This window comes from Stegodyphus dumicola, chromosome 8 (genome assembly GCF_044657685.1).
Source record: "Stegodyphus dumicola isolate Sdum_Otavi_A_Nest chromosome 8, ASM4465768v1".
NCBI classification, from domain to species: Eukaryota; Metazoa; Arthropoda; class Arachnida; order Araneae; family Eresidae; genus Stegodyphus; species Stegodyphus dumicola.
The window spans coordinates 6,459,178-6,486,289 of record NC_140775.1 but is presented as its reverse complement, the minus strand read 5'-3'; the positions used below and the strand labels follow the sequence as shown (position 1 = coordinate 6,486,289).

At 34.3% G+C, this 27,112-nt stretch overlaps 2 protein-coding genes across 2 annotated transcripts in view; one reads left to right on the top strand and one right to left on the bottom strand.

The window, feature by feature from the left end:
• The window catches only part of LOC118196116 (tubulin polymerization-promoting protein homolog), a 208,287-nt gene that overhangs the window by 44,489 nt on the left and 136,686 nt on the right, over positions 1-27,112 (bottom strand). The window lies entirely within an intron of this gene.
• Positions 23,249-27,112, top strand: part of LOC118198888 (repulsive guidance molecule A-like) — a 135,891-nt gene continuing 132,027 nt past the window's right edge. Inside the window, exon 1 of the mRNA XM_085821536.1 lies at positions 23,249-23,398. The gene's annotated coding sequence lies outside the window, so the exon portion shown is untranslated. The remainder of the gene's footprint in view (positions 23,399-27,112) is intronic.

Below are 27,112 nucleotides of genomic sequence, written 5' to 3'. Positions count from 1 at the left end.
CATTTCTGCTGTAAGCCACTCAGCCAAGTCCGGATTTTGACGCCAAGCTTCACTGATGTGCCCGACTGCCAAAATATTACTACATGTGTGTGTAATAGAAATGCTGATTGTGAAAATACTCGATACTTTAAACGTCAAATTCGTAAAGACTAAGAACTTCGCAGTCGAGGCGGTTTTAATTTCATTTTTTTTCCAATTGACATGTGTGGCTACAATCACTTAGCTCTCTAACCGTGCCTATTTACAGAACATTTACATTTTTGATACTTTTGAGATAGGAAGGTATTCCAGCGAAATTACGTTAAAGCAGCGCTCAGAGAGAAGCTGAAGAGCGTAGTTATCCAATATGGAAGCTCAGGAAGAAGAAAGTTTTGGTTTTGAGTTTGAAAAGTTTCAGTTCTGAGAGTTTAGGTTCCCAATTACTACGTCATCAGCGTTACGCAAGCTTCAGAATACTTGCGTTTTCATTCTTTGAATACTATGTGCTCTGTTTTTATCTTAAAACTATAAAATTGTAAGAATTTTAACTAAAACTTTTCATACAAAATTTAAAATCCAGTGAACCAGCATTAGTTTTGTTTTCACTGGGGAAAAAAAAAAGAAAAAAAAAAAAAAAGGTGTAATTTAATACAGTTTGACCGAAAGAAAGTCATTCGGATAAACAACATTCTTAATATCGGATTCGGTCCTATATTAAAACGTATTAATCAGAAATGGATTAAAAGTTTTTCTGCAGGTCAACACGCGGAAAGTAAATGATACTTGATAACCTCTGTTAATTTTCGATGTGAAACGGGAAGTACCTATCATACGGTAGTTGAAAACACTTTTAGAAGCAGAGTTTTAAGCACTAATTAGTTGCAACCCACTTAAGTCATAGATGATGTCATAGGATATATTTTTTTTTTTCTTTTCCTAGACACTGGCAGAACATAGGGAGCAATTATAAACACAGAAATTAAAAATAAGCGTGGCACAAACTTGCATCAATATGTTCGGTGAAACGGGACTTTTTCCACTATTTACTGCTCACATAGAATGTTAAAGCCATGTAGATTTCTTGATAATTAGAACCAGCCGAATATTTTTTTTATTGTATATATACATATGTAAGAAAAATAAAGAATATGTAAAAGATTAAATTAGCAGAGAAAATGAATTCCCTTCTGTATTCTAAAAATAGTAACCTCTATTTGCACTGCGTCATTTCGAGAAAAATCTATGTCATATGACTCTTACATAATTCTGTTGATGTAAGTGAAACTAAAACTCTAACAGCGAATAGTAATTTTACAACAATATTAACCATCCAATCAAAATGCAGTGAGAACCAAAACTAACTCAGTCTGAACTAAGATTTCACTCTGAACATCAGCCAGCTTTCAACGCTTTGGCTTAGCAGGACTGCTGCCTGTCTGCTGCTGCTTTCTTGCTACAAAGTTATAAAAAATGTAAACTTTTTCGAATGGTCACAATTAATGTGCCAACTCGATTGTGGTCGCAACATGTTTACTGAAATAAAAGTTAAATTAAATATACCTTAACTGACAAATTTCTTATTCCTTTTGGATCGGCGTTTCAGCATTCTACTGCGTCAAAATTCTAGCTGTTCATTACGGATACAACCGCCTGCGTTCTACTACAGAATCAGCCCACCAGCGGCCGAGCGGTAAAGACGCTGAACGCTGGTAGTTCGGTCCGAGGTTCGAATCCCGCGAACGGGCTGGCTGCATGGGCGTTTTCGTGGTTTTCCCCATTTTCCCATCCGTGTACACGAGCCAGTTTCCCTTAGAAAGTCCTCCACGAAAGGCATCCCTCCCCTTAGGCAGATAGCCCTAGTGTGCTTTGCCATAATTAAAAATACACCTCTACTACAGAATCTATTACATATTTTAGCTCATATTCATGCACCATTTTTTTTTCTAGGAAAAATAATTATTTTTTGTGTTGTTCAGATCAGGTACAAGTGCGTGGAGCACCAATATAGCATCATAGACAAAATTTTGGTCCACCAGCGATCGAGCGATAAAGTCGCTGAACACTAGTAATTGGGTCCGAGATACGAAACCCCCGGACGGACTGGCTGCAAGAGCGTTTTCGTGGTTTTCCCCATGCGCAACGTGTATACGAGTCAGTATCCCATGAGAAGTTCTTCCATGAAGGCATCCTTCCCCTTAGGCAGATAGCCCTCGAGGTTTTGGCATAATCACACAAAACCGAACGAAACCAAAACCATGGAAAATTTTGTAAAGTCCCTGTACGCTTAATCATCTGCCCCTTTAAGTGCTTCCAACTAGCAGTTTATTCATAATTTTAAATAAGGTTATAAGAGGTTTACGGAGTACGAATTACAATTACACATATATAAAAGATATGGTTGTACGCAATATTAGATAGTTTAGAACTTTTGTCTAAATAAATCCTTATATATTATAAACATAATTTAAATTAATAGTTCATATAATATAGATTGCAGAGTTCATATAATTTATAACATGGGATTATACATAAATAGCTCATAACAGTTCGTTGAATTTATATAATAATACTAACGGTACAATAAATATGTGTGGGTTCAATAGTTCATATTACAGTCTCAGAGAAGGTGGAGTGCCAGCACACTTAAGAGTGACGGTTTACGTGGTACATCAAAACAGTATAATTAAGAGTTCAAAATAGATCATTAAAGAAATGGGTAATTCGCAGTAACATGGTAAGAAAATAATTAATTCACAGTCCGTCTGCAGGAATGTTAGGAAGATTATCGGGTCTTTTTTATGTGATGCATAATTAGTTTTAATTTTTAGGGTTGCTTTGCGGAATTACTGAAGGCTTATTTTTTATCATTTATTCTCCTATTTATATTTACTTCATTTAATTCCAAATCTATTACATATATATATTTGTATCATATTACATGATACATTACTATTATCAGAAGCTCGTTATTTCGTTCATAAAACTTTACATAAAGTGAATGCTGCCGCCATCTAGTCAGATTTCACTCCAACATTTATGTTTGGAGGTAAGTGGCTTCCCGTTAATATAAAAGCATTAATAATAATAATAACATACTGTCTACCAATAAGTATGTGGACACTGTGATATAAAAGAAAAACAAAATTTATTCATGTTCAGATTTCACTCCAACATTTATGTTTGGAGGTAAGTGGCTTCCCGTTAATATAAAAGCATTAATAATAATAATAACATACTGTCTACCAATAAGTATGTGGACACTGTGATATAAAAGAAAAACAAAATTTATTCATGTTCAGATTTCACTCCAACATTTATGTTTGGAGGTAAGTGGCTTCCCGTTAATATAAAAGCATTAATAATAATAATAACATACTGTCTACCAATAAGTATGTGGACACTGTGATATAAAAGAAAAACAAAATTTATTCATGTTCAGATTTCACTCCAACATTTATGTTTGGAGGTAAGTGGCTTCCCGTTAATATAAAAGCATTAATAATAATAATAACATACTGTCTACCAATAAGTATGTGGACACTGTGATATAAAAGAAAAACAAAATTTATTCATGTTCAGATTTCACTCCAACATTTATGTTTGGAGGTAAGTGGCTTCCCGTTAATATAAAAGCATTAATAATAATAATAACATACTGTCTACCAATAAGTATGTGGACACTGTGATATAAAAGAAAAACAAAATTTATTCATGTTCAGATTTCACTCCAACATTTATGTTTGGAGGTAAGTGGCTTCCCGTTAATATAAAAGCATTAATAATAATAATAACATACTGTCTACCAATAAGTATGTGGACACTGTGATATAAAAGAAAAACAAAATTTATTCATGTTCAGATTTCACTCCAACATTTATGTTTGGAGGTAAGTGGCTTCCCGTTAATATAAAAGCATTAATAATAATAATAACATACTGTCTACCAATAAGTATGTGGACACTGTGATATAAAAGAAAAACAAAATTTATTCATGTTCAGATTTCACTCCAACATTTATGTTTGGAGGTAAGTGGCTTCCCGTTAATATAAAAGCATTAATAATAATAATAACATACTGTCTACCAATAAGTATGTGGACACTGTGATATAAAAGAAAAACAAAATTTATTCATGTTCAGATTTCACTCCAACATTTATGTTTGGAGGTAAGTGGCTTCCCGTTAATATAAAAGCATTAATAATAATAATAACATACTGTCTACCAATAAGTATGTGGACACTGTGATATAAAAGAAAAACAAAATTTATTCATGTTCAGATTTCACTCCAACATTTATGTTTGGAGGTAAGTGGCTTCCCGTTAATATAAAAGCATTAATAATAATAATAACATACTGTCTACCAATAAGTATGTGGACACTGTGATATAAAAGAAAAACAAAATTTATTCATGTTCAGATTTCACTCCAACATTTATGTTTGGAGGTAAGTGGCTTCCCGTTAATATAAAAGCATTAATAATAATAATAACATACTGTCTACCAATAAGTATGTGGACACTGTGATATAAAAGAAAAACAAAATTTATTCATGTTCAGATTTCACTCCAACATTTATGTTTGGAGGTAAGTGGCTTCCCGTTAATATAAAAGCATTAATAATAATAATAACATACTGTCTACCAATAAGTATGTGGACACTGTGATATAAAAGAAAAACAAAATTTATTCATGTTCAGATTTCACTCCAACATTTATGTTTGGAGGTAAGTGGCTTCCCGTTAATATAAAAGCATTAATAATAATAATAACATACTGTCTACCAATAAGTATGTGGACACTGTGATATAAAAGAAAAACAAAATTTATTCATGTTCAGATTTCACTCCAACATTTATGTTTGGAGGTAAGTGGCTTCCCGTTAATATAAAAGCATTAATAATAATAATAACATACTGTCTACCAATAAGTATGTGGACACTGTGATATAAAAGAAAAACAAAATTTATTCATGTTCAGATTTCACTCCAACATTTATGTTTGGAGGTAAGTGGCTTCCCGTTAATATAAAAGCATTAATAATAATAATAACATACTGTCTACCAATAAGTATGTGGACACTGTGATATAAAAGAAAAACAAAATTTATTCATGTTCAGATTTCACTCCAACATTTATGTTTGGAGGTAAGTGGCTTCCCGTTAATATAAAAGCATTAATAATAATAATAACATACTGTCTACCAATAAGTATGTGGACACTGTGATATAAAAGAAAAACAAAATTTATTCATGTTCAGATTTCACTCCAACATTTATGTTTGGAGGTAAGTGGCTTCCCGTTAATATAAAAGCATTAATAATAATAATAACATACTGTCTACCAATAAGTATGTGGACACTGTGATATAAAAGAAAAACAAAATTTATTCATGTTCAGATTTCACTCCAACATTTATGTTTGGAGGTAAGTGGCTTCCCGTTAATATAAAAGCATTAATAATAATAATAACATACTGTCTACCAATAAGTATGTGGACACTGTGATATAAAAGAAAAACAAAATTTATTCATGTTCAGATTTCACTCCAACATTTATGTTTGGAGGTAAGTGGCTTCCCGTTAATATAAAAGCATTAATAATAATAATAACATACTGTCTACCAATAAGTATGTGGACACTGTGATATAAAAGAAAAACAAAATTTATTCATGTTCAGATTTCACTCCAACATTTATGTTTGGAGGTAAGTGGCTTCCCGTTAATATAAAAGCATTAATAATAATAATAACATACTGTCTACCAATAAGTATGTGGACACTGTGATATAAAAGAAAAACAAAATTTATTCATGTTCAGATTTCACTCCAACATTTATGTTTGGAGGTAAGTGGCTTCCCGTTAATATAAAAGCATTAATAATAATAATAACATACTGTCTACCAATAAGTATGTGGACACTGTGATATAAAAGAAAAACAAAATTTATTCATGTTCAGATTTCACTCCAACATTTATGTTTGGAGGTAAGTGGCTTCCCGTTAATATAAAAGCATTAATAATAATAATAACATACTGTCTACCAATAAGTATGTGGACACTGTGATATAAAAGAAAAACAAAATTTATTCATGTTCAATAGTTGGTGAAGTCTCTACGGCTTTTTCTTTGGTACTCAAGTACTTCTTTGGCTACTCACCAGAGGGCACCCTTGTTACAGTTAGTTCAACAGTTTATATTAGCAGCACAGTTTATATTAAAGGATTAGTTACACAAGTAATTTTTTAACATTTGGCGGTATTATCGCTTATAATAAATATTCAAATTTCAAAATGCGCCAATACATAAATTAACTTATTTCTTTGGAAATTTTAAATAAAAAACTTTTATAGGTTATAATTCGAAAAATTCTTTAGAAAAATTTATAAAAATCACAAAAAGTACAAGTTTTAAAAATAAATCAGTAAATAGCTGCGAATTTAATTTGGATTAAGCCTAAATTTCGAAATATGGAAAAGGAATCGAGTAAGTTTAATAAAAAAAAAAAGATATTAATAAATGAATATGAGATATTACTAAATTCAATTAACATCGAGGAGCTAAAATTTTGAGAGTTGATTTTTTAAAAATTATTGAGGTGATATTTACAAAATTTTAGCGGTTTGGCCTAATTTGAGTCGTAGAATGGGAACATAGAAAAAAAAAAAAAATCGGTATGCCATTTGAGAAAAAGTCCGATTTTGAATCAAAATACTATGTTAGAAGAATGCTATATATAAATATAATATGTATCCTATGTCGTGCTTTCGAGACATGGAAAATGCAAATTAAATTTTGTCAATGGGCACAGTAGAACGGGAAATACAGAACTGTTCAATACAGAACTGTTCCATACAGAACTGTTCCATACAGAACTGTTCCAGACTTAACGAAAAGTGTATGCAAAACGCGCTTCAAATAATCAATGCAAGAGAAAATAAAATGGACAAAATGCAAATACAAAATGATTATGCTGAATAAAAATAATCAGGGGATTAGAATTTAAAAATTAAGTTGTTTTCAGAGGGAAAAAATACAATAAAGGAAGAGAAATTTATGCAAATAATTTTTAAATTTTCAGAACCTAGCGCTAAAAGCTAGAAGGGTGGAATATGAGGTGTATCTTCTTGTGTAATGATAGTGCAAAACATTAGAAATTCACATAGATATTTCCATGAAACACTAAGAGAAGACATCTTCATAGTTTTTGCAAGATGCCGAAAATGTTTAAAATTTTGCTTTGTTAGCATTAGAAACGGAATGTTTTGTTTAGGAAGTCATGCCCGTTTACGTCTGTTACTATAATAACGATATATAGTATGTCTGGCTGTGCAGCGTAAACTTTTAACTGTTTGCTAACCTTGTTATTATCATTTTTAATTAGGAGACTCTCCTTTTTTTCGCCCATGTACCTTACCTAGTTATGGCATCTGCATAATTTTAATGATTCAGCTTTAAATAGCGACCTTTCTCTTTGAACACTCATCACCGGAAAATTGTCCAGACTTATTAGACTCGACATTTGAAACTGCATACCTTTCTGTAACATTTTTAACCTCTCTCAAGCCTGAAGAGCTGGACTGCATCATCGCAATAACATGTTTAAAAATTTTATCCAATCCCAATACACTCTGTTTATCTTTTAAAAAACTATATGTTTTCATTTCTGCTGCCAACGGCGAAGTTTCAATCCACTTTTTCGCAACCTCTGATCTTTATATGTTCGTTATTTTTTAATTAATTAATTATTCGTGGGTCTCTTGGAAAGCTAAGTTCCTTGTGATTGCGATTTCCGCGACACCATAAATCCAAGGCTCTCTCTGGTGGTATAGTGCCTGGTTTGTTGAAGACATATATTGATTCTTGCCCCGATTTTCAGGAATTTAGCCAGCTGCTAGAGGATTTTTCGTGATTTTTTTTAATATGTAAATTCGAATGTGGGTTGCTTTGAAAATTGTTCAAGAAAACTTGTCTCCCCACGAAACAAAGCCAAAGGAGAATTTTTGGTCATAAACATAGTAAAATCTTTTATAACTGACACCAATTAACCTGCAATATCAGAATAACGGCATTTTGGAAGGTTTAAATTTCAATCCGAAATTCAAACCTACGAGATAAAAAGAATCTTATGGGGACACCACTCCTTGTACGGCCTGTTAAATTATACACTTTTTTTTATTATTATTTTCGACATTTAAAACACTTCTGTAACTGGAGGTCGTCTGAGAACAACGTCTGAGAAAATAAAAGTCGGGTAAGGTGGGTATGTATACAATTTTGGTACAGCCGATTGCAATAAAAATGTGAGATTTACAACTAGATTTTATAGGACTAAGTATATGAGCAAAAGTTTGAAAAAATGATTTGTTAGACTGATTTTTTAATTTTTGGAATTTTATCTTTGAAAACTGTCAATTCTCGCTAGCCTCCTGGTGAGTGGCTTCATATCTAAACTTGGAGGTGTATTTAATTATGGCAAAGCACACTAGGGCTATCTGCCTAAGGGGTGGGATGCCTTTCGTGGAGGACTTTCTAAGGGAAACTGGCTCGTATACACGTTACACATGGGGAAAACTACGAAAACACCCATGCAGCCAGCCCGTTCGCGGGATTCGAACCTCGATCGAACTACCAGTGTTCTGCAACTTTACCGCTCGGCCGCTGGTGGGCCATATCTATACTTGACGGTTCCCTTTTGGATTTCACCCAGGGAGCTGGTGCTGGCGTCTTCTGTGATCTGTTGTCCTTTTACCTACATGTTGGCTCTCATACAACCCATTTTGACGGTGAAGTCGAGTCCATCCATTTAGCCCTTCAACAGCTTTCTACCCGCCTCTCTCCTCTTAATAAGGTTGTAATTTTATCGGACTGAAGGTCTGTTTTTCAGGCCTTAGCAAGTAACCTAGGAAAGCAAAATGCTCGTGCCCAGAGCTGTAGGGAGCTGTTGATCAGAATTCAGACAAAGGTTGCTTTCCAGCGGGTGCTATCACATTGTGAGCCTTGGTGAAATAAGATGGCTGACCTTTTGGCAAAAAAAGGTACGGGTATTCTCCAAAAGTCTTCCAGATACCTATCTTCCAGATCCCATCGGCCTCTGTGAACAATAATAATAAATTAATCAAAATACAGGTACCTTGTACTCATATGGTGCCTGCGTTGATCAGGGGCCCTGCTCGGGCCCATGCTTTTAAATGGCACTGCATCTAACCATCTCAGTAAAGAGTAGGTGAGATATAAAAGATGAGTAAGTACCATTAAATCATGATACTAAATAAAAAATAAAAAATTCCTATATTTTTATTCCGCTGAGAATGACAAAAATCACAACCAATAACTTACCACAGCAAAATTCGCGACTGCAGTCTGGGCGGATTACCGGCAAGGTTAATTTGCATAAATCGGCACCTTAATGCAAGTTGTCCGTTGTTCGCCATGGTACAAAGGTGCTCTGGTCAGAGGATAAATTGCGCCGGAACCTATCGGAGCCTAGGTCCGGTACTTCTCAGTTTTTGAGATAAATCATAATTTTAGCGGGAGCGCGTGGAACCCTAAAATGAAAGGGCTTCGTCACTTCTTTTCTGTAAATGAACCCCAATTTCAACAGATAATTTTATTTTAATAACAGTTATGCCTTAAAAATATATACTAACTTCTGAATGCAAGCCTGTCCTAATCTCCAGAAAGTGCAATGATTTATAAAAGCGAGTAAATTTTTCGTTCCTGAAAATACTGAAAGTAATACCCTGGTTGTGCACATGCCAGGCTACTGCAGACCTCCAGTAGACTCTGACTTCCTACTGTAGACCTCCAGTAGACTTTTTGAACTACTCTGACTTCCTACTGTAGACTTTTTGAACGATGTGACCAAACGCAGGGGACCATTGCTGTCACTAGTACAGAGAAGTCATGTTTATTTTCATGTTGTTAACGATTATTAATTAAAGCTATTAAAGCTATTCTTATTTTAAAATTTCTTTCCATATCCTCGTAGTATTTCTAGAATTTTCACTATTCTCCTTAATGGAGCTAATTATTTCATATTTTTTCACTGGTGTGCTGCAAAAAAGAATAGTTTTTCTACCTATTATCACATGAAATAGCACATTATACGAATAACCAGGGCTTAAATTTAGCGAAGATCGGTTGAACTACTTCTAATCTTCTGAGTGGAATTGTAATTCCAGCCGGAGCCTTAAATAAGATGAGGTCCGATCATTTATTTTTTTATTTTACTGTTAATAATTAATTTAGTAATTTATTAAATTTCTATTTATTCCTTTATATTTATTTTAATTTTGGTTTAATTATTTAATTATTTTAATTTTTAGTTGTTTTACTTATTTATTATTTTTCCCTTCTTTCCTGACAGTCCATAGGGCTCCGGCACTTCTAATCTTAGAAATTAAGTACTGGCTCCAGTATTAAAACCCAAAGCTACAGACTACCCTTATGAAAATGATCATATGCCATGCGTAGATTTCAACTTTCGTCAAAGTTCCAGGCTTTCATGTGAAGATCTAAGTAAATAATCGCCGACTTGAATAAATGTTCCGGCACCTTCTGTAAGCTAACCATTATTCATCAAGACATAAGGAGTACCTGGAACCTTTATATGGTTGACTTTATACTATAAGGAACGCAACTTTGATGAGGATGCCGGGACGCCCATGAAAGCATCCATGAGAATAGTCGTCGATTTCAGTAAAGATACCGGCATTCTTAGGAATTTTATTTTATACCGTGAAGAATGCTGTCTTCATCAAGCTAGACGTTCCTTTATACAAGTAGTCCTTTGTTTACCAGTTATGCCCTGGCATAAAAGTTGCCCACAATGTTCAATTTATAATTTGAAGAAAACAAATTTTACTTTGAGGTGCTTTTACACTGAGGTTAAATAACACTGAGGTGCTAATAACTTTTATACCAAAGCATTGTTATTAGGAGTCGTGGCAAAGTCTTCTCATAAAGATAATGCCACCATTATGAAGTTCAGTTTTAACTTGAAGAAAGTATCTCTCGTTGAGGTGCCGGTACCTTTTTATATCTGAGTAGTACCTTTACCAACGTCTATCTATCTCGGTGACTTCTATCTTGGAGAACAATCCCCAACGTGCATAAAGGTACCGGCAATTATCCTGGTCAGAACTGGTTGCATATATATATATATATATACTATCATTAAACTTAGGAGATAATATAATCAATTAATCAATATTATATATATATATGCAACCAGTTCTGACCACTCCATTTGATGAAGAGGTGGAGGCCATTAGGTTAGCTTCTTATATATATATATGTAATAATAAAATTCCATAGTCAAGAATACACTTAAAAGTCTAACTGTACGTTCTTTCCATTTTTTAATGGCAACGGTCTCTTATTTGAAAGTACGTGGAATTAAATCCACAGCCCCATAGTCAAGTTGTTTTTCCCGCCTTTTTCTACACGTACAGTTATAGAATGTTCTGGAGATATTTAAAGCGAACTGGAATGGCTGACGTCATTTCTTTGAAGCTCCACCTTTCCAGAGGCTATAAAAGTACTCGCAAAAGAATATCGGGGTCTTTTCTTTAATGTAACGATGTAGTAAACTTCATACAAAAAGTTATTAGTAATTATTTTTTATTTACTCCGGAAATATGATTTTTGTAACTGCTATTTCTCCTGACCAATAATAAATGGATCCTGTTTTTTAAACTTATCGTCTGATAATTTAAGCTACGACTACATCTATATTTCTTCACCAATTTATTTATTCCGGACGAAAGCTGGTACATCACACACACACACACACATATATATATATATTGAATGAACTAAAATTCTTTGAAATCGAAAACAAGTTTTTCTAATACTTGCGCAATAGCTGCAAAGTAAGATAATGATAATTTATTTACTAAAGAAATATGATTATATTATCACCTAATATAAATTTAGCAGAATGTATCAAAATGAAGGAACCCAGAAGTTTAATTCCGAAAATTGTTTTTTAAAAGGAACTTGAATATAAATCATGAAAAGAAAACTTTTTAATGGGACTTGAATTTAAATCATGAATAACAAAAATTCGTACTTCGAAAAAGAAATTAAAGAAACCAAGTAATTATCGCCATTGATCGGAAATTAGTTGACTTTTCAAGAGGAACAAACCAAATCGTGTTCAATGAACAATAATTAATAAATGCGAAGGTATTTCGTCTTTTACTCAAGTAAGAACGATGATGCCAAACTGGCAAATAAAGTTAAGCCAAAATTGTAGTTACGTTAAGTGATTGGATTTGTAGAAAACTTGAGACACTAATGCCAAATTGCTTGTTTTGGTTTAGAAAGTCTAATTTTAATTGCAAAAATTGTTTTTCTTGGACTGTGTTTAATTATGTTTGGTGTTTTAGGTTTTTCTGTATTTTACAGAATTTAAAGAAACTGTTTTGATTTTTTTATGTATTTTTGTCTTGCGGCGAACTGAGAACCGAATTGATTGAATGAGAAATATATCTCTATTGAAACACGAGGAAATAAGTTTAAATGAAATGCGGCAAAAAATGTGCATAATTTAATAGGCCGTACGAGGAAATCACGTGGTGGCTACATCAGATTTTTTTTTTAATTTCGAATATTTTGTTATTTGATGATAATCTTCATTAGAGGTAGTCGCACTAAAGCCATAAGAAAAAAAAAAGTTACACGAGTAAATACGAGTAAATTTAAAAACTTGCTTCCCCGCTTCAAAGAAAAAAAAAAAAAAAAAATTGTTATTTTTATTTTTACTTTATTTTATTTATTTTTTCATTATTTTTTATTTTGTTAACATACGATTCAGTGAATGACTCAATTGTTCATCTTTCTTCGATGGTATCGTCTGACGTGCTGGTGTCTATCATGTTCTAAGAGGGAAGGTTCTTACTTGCAACAAAAAGTACACAAAAAGGCGGAACACGTTTTCAAGTGCGAAACAAAATTCGTCTTTCATTTTGGAACGTGTTTTGAAGTTCGATTTTTACAAGAAGGGGAGGGATGTGAGAATGACGAAACTCAGCTACTGTCTTTAGAATTATTTTAACCTTATTTTTAAACTACTCAATTAGATAAACCGTTAACTACGTTAACAATTTACTGATGTGTAACGGTGGATGGAATGATGTAACCTTTGAAAAGATTATTTACCAATTTTGAACGATACAATCTTTTCCGGGAAATATTTTCTTAACTCTTAATGATGCACACAATAGTTATTTTAGCCCTTTTAAGAAAATCCTGCCCTCTCAAAACAAAATATTATTGTGAATCCAATAATCATAAGATCTTTCATATATCTTCCAAATTATCGCAGTACATGGCTATTATTACTAGGACATATTTTCCTCTTTTTCTGTTACTCCTATAATTTCTCGTTATCGTAGGGGGATTTGTTTAAATTGTTCGCTATTTTCTAACGCATTTCTTCCTCCTTATCGCATGTGTTCGCAGTGGAATTGGAAAGGACGTCCGGCTAGTCCGGACGTTCGTAAGTTCCGGAGTTCGAATCCCGGCGAGGGCATCACACAATGTTCACGCCTATTACTCTGAGATAAACCTAATGAATCGCCCCCCCAAAAAAAACGTGGTTTCATAGATATTTATGGAAACGTCATATATAAGAAACGTCAAAAAAGGGAAATTTATTAACAAATTAAACTTAATTGGAACAAATTGGCAATAGTTCTTTAATATCTTAATTTTAATCCTAATATAGCATTTAACCCACACACATATTGTTCTCCCTATCACTAGTCAATTCGGTATATCATTGTTCGAAAGGCTAGGACAAATCTTCGAATAAGTGACCTCAAAAGAGCACTGCACATGTATCTTTTAGATTCTTCCTTGAAGATCTCGGTACGCGTTATACGGTGAATATACCTAACAGTTTTTTTAAAAATGTAGCTTAAAATTACAGATGTTCGTTATACACTGTTATAAGCTGGAAAGTACGGTAACTCCATCTGCTTAACACGCTTCACATTTACGCAGTAGCTTCAACTATATCTGTCATATAACCATCTCGGTCATGACTAAAAAAGTGATTAGTTTCATCTTCAGCCAACTGGCCAACTCTCTACTAAGTTCTGTCGACATGCCGATAAGTGAGTGACATTTTTGACACAAAACCAAAGATGATTAGGTAAATGAAAGGTAGTTATGTGTCACTCTAGTGTGAACAATCCTGAGGCGAGTCAAAAGAACTTCCTCCTTACGATTTCTAGTTAACTTCCAATGTTCAATTCTAGGCTTTACATTTCTCAACTTGGAACTGAACATCCCAAAGTTGCTGCCATTTTTTTCGGATCGTCTCTTTGACAACACAACAGATGTCTCCAAAAGGGATGAGGGGACTGGACAGTTGAACAGCACATTTCGCTGTGATATCTGCCAGCTCATTCCCTTTTATTCCCACATGCCCGGGAACCCAGCAGTACAGGATTTCATATCCACGACTCATTAAGTTTATATGAATCATGGGAAAAGCTTCTAATGATTTAAGTGCACTATAGGAGTCTGTATAAATTATGAACTTTTTGTGACAGAGCTTTGTGATGTAAAAAAGACTATAATATATTGCAGTTAGTTCAGATGTTAAGACTGAGAAAGCATGCTGCAAGCGTCTGCTTTCCATGTGATCTTCAATTACAAATGCCATCCCGACATGATCATTTGACTTGGTCCATCTGTATATACTGGAAGATAAACATTAAGAAGCTGGATTCGTGCATTTTCCCAAGGTGGGATTTCTAAATTCTGCACAGTTGGGGAGGGCACATATCAAAGAGAAAGAGTTCCTCAATGATAGTGCGAACTCTTAAAAGAAAGGTAGGCACACAGGATGGACATGTTTCAAATAAAATGCTACACACATTATCAAGTAAGCACAGCTTATTCGGATGTTCAAGGTTGCAATAAGATATTAAAATACTGCAAAAGGGACAACTGCTCACGCCTCAGATAAAGTGACGGTTCGTTACAGTCAACATACAGGCTCTGGACAGGAGAAGTCCTGAAAGCTCCTGAAAAACTCCGCAGAGCTTGATGATGAACAGGATCAAGTTTTAACAATACTGAGGACCGAGCGGATCCTTAAACAACTCAGCCATAGCCCAGTCTAGAGCGGACAAACGCTCTGTAAATGCGAAGCATAGAGCAACGTTCTGCACCCCCAGAAGGTGCTCGCTAAAACTTTTAAAATATTTAGTGTTTTCAAACACTTTTTCTCAGGTTTAAAACATGAGAAAGGAAAGTCAATTTTCGGTCGAACGTCACTCCTAAAAGATTTACTTCAGATGCAACTGGAATAATTGTACCATTCAGATATAACTCAGGCTCAAGATGGAGAATTCGCTTCCTACAAAAGTGCACGCACAAAGTTTTCTGTTTCGAAAATGTAAACCCCTGTTTGTCTGACCATTCTTGGACCTTATTCAGAGAAATCTCCAATTGCCTCTCTACGTAGCTCATGTCTGCCCTTCGACAGCTAATCTGTATATTATCAACCTAAAGAGATTCCAAGATGGTGAGAGGAAGTTCTTTTAATACAAAGTTTATTTTTAAGCTGAACAGGGTTACACTAAGCACACAGCCTTGAGGCACACCCTCTTCCTGTTCAAAAACATCCGACAAAAAAGAGCCAATCCTTACTTGAAAAGTTCTAGGGTCCAAGAAATTCTGAATGAAAATTGGTATGTTGCCGCGCAAGCCACTGTCTTGAAGATCCCGAAGTATACCGTATCTCCGTGCCTTATCATAAGCTTTCTAACTGTCAAAGAATATTGAAACAAGGTTACTTCTTCTTACAAAAGCTTTTCGAATGGATGCCTCTAAAAGGAGCATATTATCTGCGGTTGTTCTACCCTTTCGAAAACCGCTTTGATAAGGCGGTATAATATTATTCTTTTCCAAGACGTAGACTAGGCGGCTGTTTACCATTTTTTCAAACAGCTTGCATATGCAGCTCGTAAGGGCAATTGGCCGGTAGTTGGAGGGATTCCTTGGTTCTTTCTCTGGGTTAGCAATAGGAATTACAACAGCTCTCCTCCATGCACTGGGAAAAGTACTCTCCTTCCACACACTATTGTAAAGAGTGAGAAGGGCAGGATTATAGGACAGATGCTTTAGCATTTCATAATTCACGCCATCAAGACTCAGAGAAGACCTATGTGTCTGCAACAAAGCTCTCCTTAATTCAAGCATAGTAAAGTCTCTATTATAAGACTCAGATATGGTAGAGTTGAATGCGATGGGATATATTACAGAGCGCTGCTTGATAGAGAGAAATGCAGGTGCGTAGTTTCTGCTGGAAGAAACGGCAGCAAATGTCTCACCCATAGTATTCGCAATTTCTTCTATGAAGCTAATCACTCGGCCATCTTTTTCCAAAAAGGAAAGTGAATGGTCTTTATATATTCCGCATGCTTTTCTAACTCTTTGTCAAACCTGTTTACTAGGCGTAGAGGATGTTATTGATGACACACATGTAATCCAGGAATCCCTCTGGCTCTGCCTTCTTACTTTTCGCGCACTTGCTTTGGCTGTTTTAAATGCTATGAGGTTTCGCAGAATAGGATATCTTTGAAAAATACCCCATGCTTTTTTCTGTTTTCTCAGTGCTTCATGACAGTCACGGTTCCACCACGGTTTCGAATATTTTAGTATTTTTCTTAATGCTCTAGGAATCGAAAGCATAGCTGCCTGAATAATAGTATTAGTAACAGCTTTAACAGCGTCATCGATATGCACATCTTCTACCATTTTCTCTGTGAGCTCTGCAGTGGAAGAGAAGAGTTCCCAGTCTGCCCTATCAAGGATGAATCGAGGGGATCTCGACATGGGGTTTGCTCTTCTTCGTGCAAGAGATACAAAAATGGGATAATGATCGCTGTTGTAAATATCATTTCCAACACTAAAAGTGCAAAATGACACTAGAGATGGTGAACAGACGGCAAGGTCGAGAGCGTGGAATGTCCTTGAAGGCTCATGGAAGTAAGTATCCTGCCCATTATTCAGGAGACGAAAGGCTATGATCTTCGGTCATCTGCTCAGTTTGCCTTCCTCAGGAATTTGTATCTTTATTACACCAGAGCGGACTATGGCTATTAAAATCTCCTACTGTAATAAAGGGCTCAGGCAGCTGCTCTGTAAGACTATTTAAATCTTGCTGATCAATGTGCTCATTTGTAGGCAAATAGAGAGAAACGACTGAAATAACAATATCAAAATTTGCTTGAGTAACGACAACTTGGAGGGATGTCATCAAAGAAAGTGCATTTGATGTATAGTCCAGTAAAGTGAGGAGACATACACCTCCACTGGCACGCTCATCTGCAAGGTTATCCTTCCTGCGAAAGAAAACTCCGAAGTTTTGCTTGTTGTTCTGGTTTCAGATTTGTTTCCTGTATTGCTAAGCACACAGGATGATAAGCATTGATTATAGCTTTTATGTCGAGCAAATTTCGGTGGAAACCGCGACAGTTCCATGAGATGAGGGTGGCCATTATGATTGGTTTTTGTTCTTTCGGTGCTGGTTTTTGTTCTTTCGGTGCTGGTTTTTATTTTTTCGTGGAAGTAGATTCCTGTGATCTTCTAGACCCTCTTCTATTTCCATACTATCTGAATCCGCAGATTCAGAAATCATCCCATCAAAAGAGCTATTGCTGGGGCTTCTATTTTTAATTATTATTTTCTGAGTGACATTTTTGGGTTTGCTTTGAATTACTGTTTCTTTTTTTTTATACTATGCGACATGCCAATAAAATTATTTCATATAATATAATAAAAAAAATTATTACATATAGTATATGTGATCTTATAGTTTAGAGGCTCGCGATCGTTGTACGCTTCACTATTTTAGTCACGGTCGAAGTGGAAATATACGTGACGCACAAATGAAGACGGCGTAATAGGTGGCTTGAACTCTTAGAAGAACCATATAATCCTTAGATAAGCACAATATGTATTTATTACTTGATAATTATGCTGTTCAAACATCATATTGAGTAGCACAGCATAGTGGGGGCAATCTGCTCTGCAAATTTTTAAATACTCACTCACATTTTTTAAACAACAAGGAAAGAAGGCAAAGCGAGAGACGTGGTTAACTCAAGTAGCACCAACTAGTTCCAATAAAGTCATTCTTTCATCTATGAGATTAACGCTGCACTACGCTTATGGGTGTTAGAGCGAATGTGCATGCGAACGACATATTCCATTCGCTAATGAGCATTAAATGCCGCTGTCACACTTATTACCAATATCCACAAATAGAATATTAGAGAAACACATATCGATTTGTGTTTCTCTAATTGTTAAATAATATAAGTTCGGCATATTTTGAGGAATTGTTTAAAAATTAGTGAACTTCAACTTTAAAAATGCTTGTGAAAAATATAAAATAAGCATTTCTTAATTATCTGCATCTCCTTCTCGAAAAATCGCCAACTCCTTGGTTATGCCAAGTTATTTTTTCGTTTTGCTAATACGCGAAAGGTACCAACTATTGCCAAAAAAAACCGCGCACTGTGAATTCCGCAAAGAGCAATGAATCAATGAACACGAAAAAAGCAAGAAACATCCGTAGCAAAATGCTAACCTTTTTTTTAACAAATCCTTACACATTTTTTTCCCGCTATTCTACCCGTTTACACAGCGATCTGTTTTAACTTCAAAAACATGACCTGAACAAACTTGGCACTGCGCATGCTGCTGTTCTCACACCATGTACATAGCGATCTGTTTCCGTTTCAAAAAAGCATGAAATTGCAAAAATTCGTCATTGCACTCGCTATTATTTTCACCATGTCCACAGCGATCTGTTTTCGCATAAAAAATGCTACTTTCTGATTATTCGAATGCCGTATTTCTGAAGAATTATAACACTTCCTATTTCATCAGCTGGCAGGATCTAGTTCCATTGCGAATACTGGCAAGAAAAGAAAAGTGTACTGAATGGAAAATTAACCACTAATTAGAAAAACGACCGTCGGTTTTAAAAAGGGTAAATCCGCGTTTACTGGCACTCACGTCACAGATGCACGCATGCGTGCGTACCTGTATTTCCACATAAATACATTTTTGCATAATGAGTGTCCACATGACTAATTTGGCAACACACGGTGTTGCCTTGTCAATACTTTTCGGGGAATCGGCATAATCAGAAAAACTGTAAACTATACATATTTTTTTAAAATCATATACAACTGTTTTATGTAGTTTGTTTTAATACGATTTCCCCAGTTAGCTCGTGGAATAACCGACTTTTTTAAACGTATTTTTGTTATTTACATATAGTAATTTAGTTATTAAAAATGGAGATACAAGCAATCGTGGCCAGTAAAAGAGTTCTTTTATTTCCTGAAAAAACTACAGTTTATTGTAGAACTATACTGTTACAGTAAATGAACACTTCTGATGCGTCACAGATAAAACAGAAATAAGCGGGCCCATTCATAATATATTCTTGAATTTTAAATATCCGAAGAAAAAGGAAATGCAACAACAGAGAGTTAGCTTGAAAGGCGGCGAAGCGAAAGAAGGGATACGGAGTGTCCTTCATGAAAACCTGGGGATTACAAAAGAATTATTAATGAAATTACTAATTAATGCTTTCTTGATATTATTATTTTATCATGCAGTAAAAAACGGTTTCCAAAAATTAAGGAAAATTCACAAAAACAGGGATATCTCATTCAGAAATAAGCCAATCCGATAAAATTTGAATATGCTGTCAGATAAGAATTGCCGAGTAAAACTGCAGTATGCAAATTAGAGGCGCTGCAATCGAAATATTTCACCTACAAGGAGCATGAAATAGCAGGTTTCAGAGCAAGCCTGCAAATTTCGCTGTGATACTGATAAGAAATTCGGGCATCATTTTCCCGAAGAACTGCGATGAAGAGCTATTGGGAGACTAGAGGCAGGACAAAGTCAAACAGAAGTGGCCAGATGGTTAAATGTGAGTTCTTCTGTGCTTCATAGATTTTTAGCAACAATTTCTAACTACAGATTTGGCATCTAGGAAGTTCAGCCAAACACGGCCAACCGCTACGACGAGACTTGATGCAATATTTGTTGTTACGCGCCAGAAGGAATAGAACCTCAACTCCGGCTCAGCTAAGATCCTTTCTCGTTGCAGCCGCTGGAAGGTTGATGTCAACATCAACCATGCGAAGGCTTCACGAAGGAGGTCTGTACGCGAGGCGACAAGCCATTTGCTTGACGCTCACGTCTCGTCATAGAAGGGAATGTCTAAGGCGCGCACGTCAACATGTCCACTAGACAACTCTTCAATGGAGGGCTGTTCTCTTTATGGGTGAGTACAAGTTTGCCCTCCAAAATGATGGTAGGCGTTATTTAATTTGATTTAGAGAGAACATGGAACCCGTCATCATCCATCAAACATCCGTGAAAGACATGCATAGGCACTGTCTTCGATTGGGGTGGTATCTCTTTGGGTGGACGCAGAGACCTCCATCTCACGTGTGACTATGAATGCTCAGGCCTACAGAGATCACATGTTTTATGCTTATGTGTGCCTTTATGTCGGGCCAATAGGGGTTATTAATTTCTTGCTACAAGACGACAGTTTTACACTGGCCAGGGCTCACATCGTCGAGGATTATCTTCAGCAGTAAACGATACAGCGCATGGAGTGGCCAGCTCGATCACCGGATCTGAATCCTACCAACCCTATTTGGAATACTTTAGAAAGATGTGTAGCTGCTCTCAGTTCTCCTCTTCATACCCTTGCCACGTTTACAACTGTTTTGCATGAGCAATGTCTCTCACTTCCTACGGAACTGATAGCTGCATAATTCACAGCATCGCACATCGTTGTATGTGTTGCATTTCTTCTAGAGAAGATCATACTCCATAGTGAAGGTAATTTTCCCTATACCAAACTGACACATCCAATCTGTTCATTTTACACATATGCCAATTTCTGTAGCACAATAACTGCCTGATAATGTATTTTCATGTTGTTTTATACCTTACTATTTGTTGTGTATTGTGGGTCAATTTCATTAAACTTTTTGAGTAATCGTAATTTTTGTGATTTTTTCTTAATTAATGATAAGCAGTGTAATTATATAAAATAAATATGAGAGATAAAATACACCAAAAATTACTTATTATTATATTAAAAATTACTCATATTTAAAAAATACAGAAATGTATTTTTTATCAAGTGCAATATAAAAAAGTAAAGAGCAGGAACACAAGAAAAAAATAAAAAGATTTGATGTGAACACGACATGACTTCCTTGTACGTTCTATTAAATAACAAGTTTTCTGCACTTCATTTAAACTTATCTCCTCGAATTAATTAACTGATCCCTCAAGGCAAGTCGAAAAAACATCAAAAACTGTAAATTTAGAAATTAAATATCCCGGTTAGTTTTCATAATCTGGGAGTCAAAATTCTTGTATTTTTATTTTTTCATAACGAGAATAAAAACTTTCCCAAATATAAGTACAGGAATCGGTCGAGCGCATTCAAAGTTAAATTTATTTATTTGTCCCGTTTTTTTAAATTTGATATTGCCAAAACATGAGTATTTTCCTCATTTAAAACATTTCTGTTCACTTTAAGCGGCGTATGACTTTTAAAATTGTACCCACAGACTATTATCGCTCTGTATTATTTTTAAGGAAATTAAATAATAAACAATATGAATGTATATATGTTCCTCGCACAGGAATTTTACACCGCACAGGGCCCACATCGTGGAGGATTATCTTCAGCAGTAAACAATTCAGCGCATGGAGTGGTCAGCTCGATCACCGGACCTGAATACGATTATTTTGAAAAACGGCGGTACCCAGAATCCATCCAATTTTGAATAACATAGTCTTCTGTCTCAACATGTGCACCCGGGAGCCCGAATTTCGAACTTCAGATTTGTTTTATTATTTAATTAATATTTTATAAAACGTTAATGAATTTTTGATTAACAAACTAAACAACGATTTGAAAGTGATCAGTGGCAACACTGTATGGACTAACATATTTTTATCTCCAGTGCGCAAGACCGTGTTTCGAAAATTTTAAAAAGATATGTTGTTTTGAAATATTTTGCGATTTTGCCGTTGAAATTTTATGCGTTATTTAAGTGAGTAGAACGTTGTATTTAATCATTAAGTTTAACACACAAAATGTTAATAATAAAAATACAAAAAAAAAAAAAAAAAAAGTTTTGTAAATGCATCTTAGTAAGAGAACTGAACATTGATATGGTGAATTCAGAAAAGACTGAAAAAAACAGAAAAATGTATGCAGCGCTTAAAGCTGCATCAGGAACTCTAAACGTATACTGTTATACTGCTTTTAAAATTTTTGTAATTTTGTTGTTGAATTCTATAGAGCGTAAATATATCTATAGAGCGTAATAAAGCTAAAAAGACAAAAACGTGGGTTATCAGGAATAAGTGTAACAGCAGACTGGTAGATTGCGAGCTCAGCGAGAGCATATGAAACCTTAACAATCCTTTTTGGACCACCAATAAAAATCTGAAACCTTTAAGATTTTTAATGTTATGATTACTATTATTTTTATTTTCCATTTGTTAGATTGTGTTTCTAAGTGGTAACTGGGAGTTAATTATATTCACAGGAGCACTATTACATAAGGAATAAATTTAAAAAAGCAATAACGTTAAAAAATTATTGCCATATTATTTAACACTGTAGATTGAAATAAAGAATTATTTATTCTCTTGTTCCCTTTACCATATATGATAAATTACTTTTTTCCTTTTAGTTTATTAACAAACTTTTAGTTTATTAAAAATGAGTTTTAAACAAAAGCTTATGTTATTAACATTCTTTTTAAGTTTTTAATTTTTATTTATTTATTTTATCACCTTCTCCCCCCCCCCCCCGGATTAACCGTGTTTTGAGTTAACTGTTGAAATCGGGAGTTACTTATATTCCTAGATTCTGAGCACTACTGCTTAAGGAATAATTAAAAAAAACAGCAACATTAAAAGTCGCTGCCGTGTTAGTTAACTCTCTGCAGAATGAAATGTAAGTCGTTTGGTGACGCACGTGACCTAAAAGGTTTCGGAAGCGCTGTTCTGCATGCTTTTTACAAAATAGGGCCTCGATATTCGGTGGAAGCATTGTTAACGCAATCCCAGATCCAATAAACGACGGGGAGTGGGAAAAAAGGGACGAGAGAGAGTGTTGATCGTCTGCGTGTGTGAATGGGAATGGAATGGGGGAGGATGCGGCGGAAGATTCTTCATACACGCTCGTGATCAGCAACGCAGAGGGCGTTAGTTCAAAGTTTTGTTCGTCTCTGACAAATTAGGTGGACTCGATCAGACGATCAGTTGTTGGATTTGAACGGTGGCTGAAATACAACCAAAGTGGAAAAAGGAACACTACCGAGGTAAGTTAAGCTTCGATTTTTTCGTCTGTTATGTGTAGAAATATTATATAATACGAAGAGAGAAGGTGTGACTTTGATTTTATAATAACTAAAATTTCAAAATGTTTAATACTGTTAAAGATATCTGTAACTGTAACGCTTAATATTATTGAACGTATGCTTAGTAATATTTCTAACTGGCAACAATAAACCCTCTCTAAGATGACCACGTACAATTCCAAATGATTTCGGTCTTTCGTGAAGTTAAGTTTATTTACGTATGTTCTTATAAATACTTAACTCTTTCTGAGGTGGTCGTCTATGAGGGGTGGTCACCACGACAGATTCTTTCTGTTTAATTATTTTTGTACAACAACATAAAAAACAAGTACAACAACATAAAAAAATAGACAGGATTCACATTTAAAAGATCTTCTAAAAACGCTCCTTACAGTTTGATATGGTTTATCGGAAGAGGTTATCGATAAAGATGGTCCATGTGGGATAAAAACATTTTATAGGGTCTAACATAAATCTAGAAGAGTTCAGATTTTCACAATTGCCGAAAAGGGCTCTCTTTTAACCTTTAATATGTATTATCAGTACAGATCATTGATAGGCATGGCTCAGGTGGAAGAATGGCGAAACATTTTATAGGATATTAGAGGAATATGAATTTAGACTTACATGGGAACGTTATACATCTTCTGTCAATTTAAAAAATGAAAAAATATGCAATGCAATTCTATAAAATATTTTATGTTTTTAATTATAGAGATCATGAATTATATACATTTGATTTGAATCTGTCAGAGTAAAAAATAGAAAAATGACCTATTGCTAAATCTATTACTTTTAAACATTTCAGTTTGTTAATTAATAACAGATGGGCTAAATATGAAGAAGTGATACTATATTTTTATCCGAATGGTAACAGACTCCAATAAAAAGTAAAACAATTCGAAGTCGCGTTTGAAGACTAATAGCTCTTTTGGGCTAAAAGAAAAAGAAAAGCAATCTTTTAAAGCTGAAATTGCTTTTAACTTTTAATGCTATTTGATAGTAAAAGTTTAATATAGTAGGCTGGCAGCAGTAGATGGTATTTTTATTTTTAAAAAAAGCTACATATTTCTATAATTATTTAAGGTTAAAAAAAAAAAAAAAAAAAAAAAAAAAAGAAGGTTTAACCATATTTACTCGAAAACTTTTTTCTATTCAATTTCTTATTGGCAAACCAAAGCTTTTATCAAGCCAATTTTTTTTTTTTAACTCTGAAGTCCCCCCCCCCCCATTTAAAATTTATAGCAGACCAAAAGTTTGCTCATCAAAATATTATAAAGTTTCTAAAAGGTGCGTTTGCGGAATAATTTTTCATGATTCGCAGACTATTGCTAGAGAAATCAAAAGATGTCTCCTTTTGCACCCGCTAAGTCCTTCTGTCCGCAGGGGGGGGGGGGACCAAGCTTAGGTGAGAAGGAAAGGTATACAGACAGAGGACAACTTCGCATTTCAGATGAAATGTTTCGTATGTTTTTATACGAATTTGAAAGGCTGGATAATAAAGATGTGATAAAAAAAAATAAAAATGAAATGCTCATATTAAATTCCTTACAGACAGACAAGGGAAAAAAATAAATAAATACAAGATAAAGGACCTACTTTAGATTGGAAAAGCAGAAAGTAGCTGAATAGTTCACGTGTCAATGAATGTAACGAATTGAGCGAATTCTGTGTATCCTCACAACGTATAATGTTTCCCAAGAATGTGATAGGGATTAAAAAAATAAGATTAAATTTGAGAAATTGAAGTTACTTTTTAAATGTATGAGCACTTCTGAATAATTGGAGGGGGGGGTAAGAGGAGCTATCGTAATGAAAGAGTTCCATCACAAAGCGGTCATAGTTAAACGTCGACATAATAGTGTGCAATTTCCTCCTGCACGCTCGGACAATCACTTTAATCCCTTAACGAGGGATTATTTTCCGTCATAAAAGGGATTTCCTCATTTAATGAGGGATTAGATTTTCTTTCTTAAACGACTGTTGTTTTAAGAATAATAGAGGCGTCATCAATCTACTTTAATCACTGTTTTTCTTAGACGTGTGAGATAATTTTGTTGAATGTAAATAGTACGGAACGCTTTGTATTGTATTTCTGAAGAATGATTAATGCAGCCTTGTCAAAAGTATAAAATTTAGTAAATATGTTATAAACATAAAAAGCAAAAATTTTCTGGTGTATATTTTATTAAATATATTTTAAACCTAAAAAGCAGAAACATTTTGTATATTTTTGTTAAGGACTTACGTCATTGTTAGGATTTGAATCTTTCAGCGACCTTGATTAAAAACGTTGTTGCCAATCCGCTTAGTATATGATCTTTCATTTATTTTTGTACATTATACAATGATCTTTAGTGTTCAGGTATCACTCTATAATGTGCAAGATAAATGAAAGAACAATAGTAGGAAAATGAGCTTTCACGTGTAGAAATATGAGTGAAATTGTACACAAACACGTAAATAGTGATCGTATCACAATGTAGTTTCGCATATATAATCGTGCCGGTGTATTCGCTGGTTCAGTATCCGCGGTTCACAGCTGCGAAACAAAAAGAATAACAACAACAACACACAAACAAAAAAACAAAACAAAACAAACAAACAAAAAAAAAAACATATTTTAAGATTCCTAAAAGGTTTTAAATTTTCACTGAAACTATAAAATTCAGTTCAACGGCAATATCGCAAAATAATTTTAAAATGAGCATATTTTTAGGCTTTAAAACACAGTCTCGCGCGCTCAAGATAAATTTTTTTTTTTTTTTTTTTTTTTTTTTTTTTTTTTTTTTTTTTGTACATTGTTGCCATCGCTCGCTTTGAAATCGACGAGTTTGTTAATCAAAAATTCGTTGAAGTTTTACAAAATACGAAATCGATAATAAAACAAATTTAAAATCCAAATTAGAGCTTCCACATGCCCATATTCTATGGAAGATTATGTTATTGAAATTTCGATGGCTTTTAGGTACCGTTGTTTTATCACAATGCAAGAAACATACATGCATTAATGCAGATTTTCCATTACTTAATTTCTTTAAATATAATACAGGGCGACAATATTTGGTGGCAACAATTTGAAAAGTGAAACAACGCTTATCGTGAATCGACGCAATATGCCAAAACGAAATTAATAGTCCTTCTGGGCAAATTGAATCTTTGGATTAAGAAAAAAGCCTAAATTGCGCCATACTTGCGATGTGAAAACAGTATATATAAGACAGTGAGATACAGCATTCAAATTATCCCAGTACTGTCTTTCCAAGTAACCATACCCTTATATATTCGGATGCTGAAATTTGATTCTCTTGCAATTTTGTGTGGTGTTTCGTCACATGTAACGTAAATACGAACCAGTTTCCCTTAGTAAGGCCTCTACGAAAGCGCCCCTCAAGCGAGATAGTTCTTAAACGCTTTGCCTTAATAGATTAAACCAGTATTATAGATTTGATTCCGCTATAGTTTTTAGCGTTGTTCCCGTTATCAGTAATGTCATTTATTACAGCTAAAAAGCTGTTATTTACTGCCATAATATCCCCAAAGCATATGAGTAATGAAGCTTATAGAGCTTAAAATCCAACAGTTTGGTATCAATGACAGGAAATTCATTTTTCTTTATATTTTCGTAATATTATACTGCATACAAAATATTCAATATTCGACCTATGCTGTACA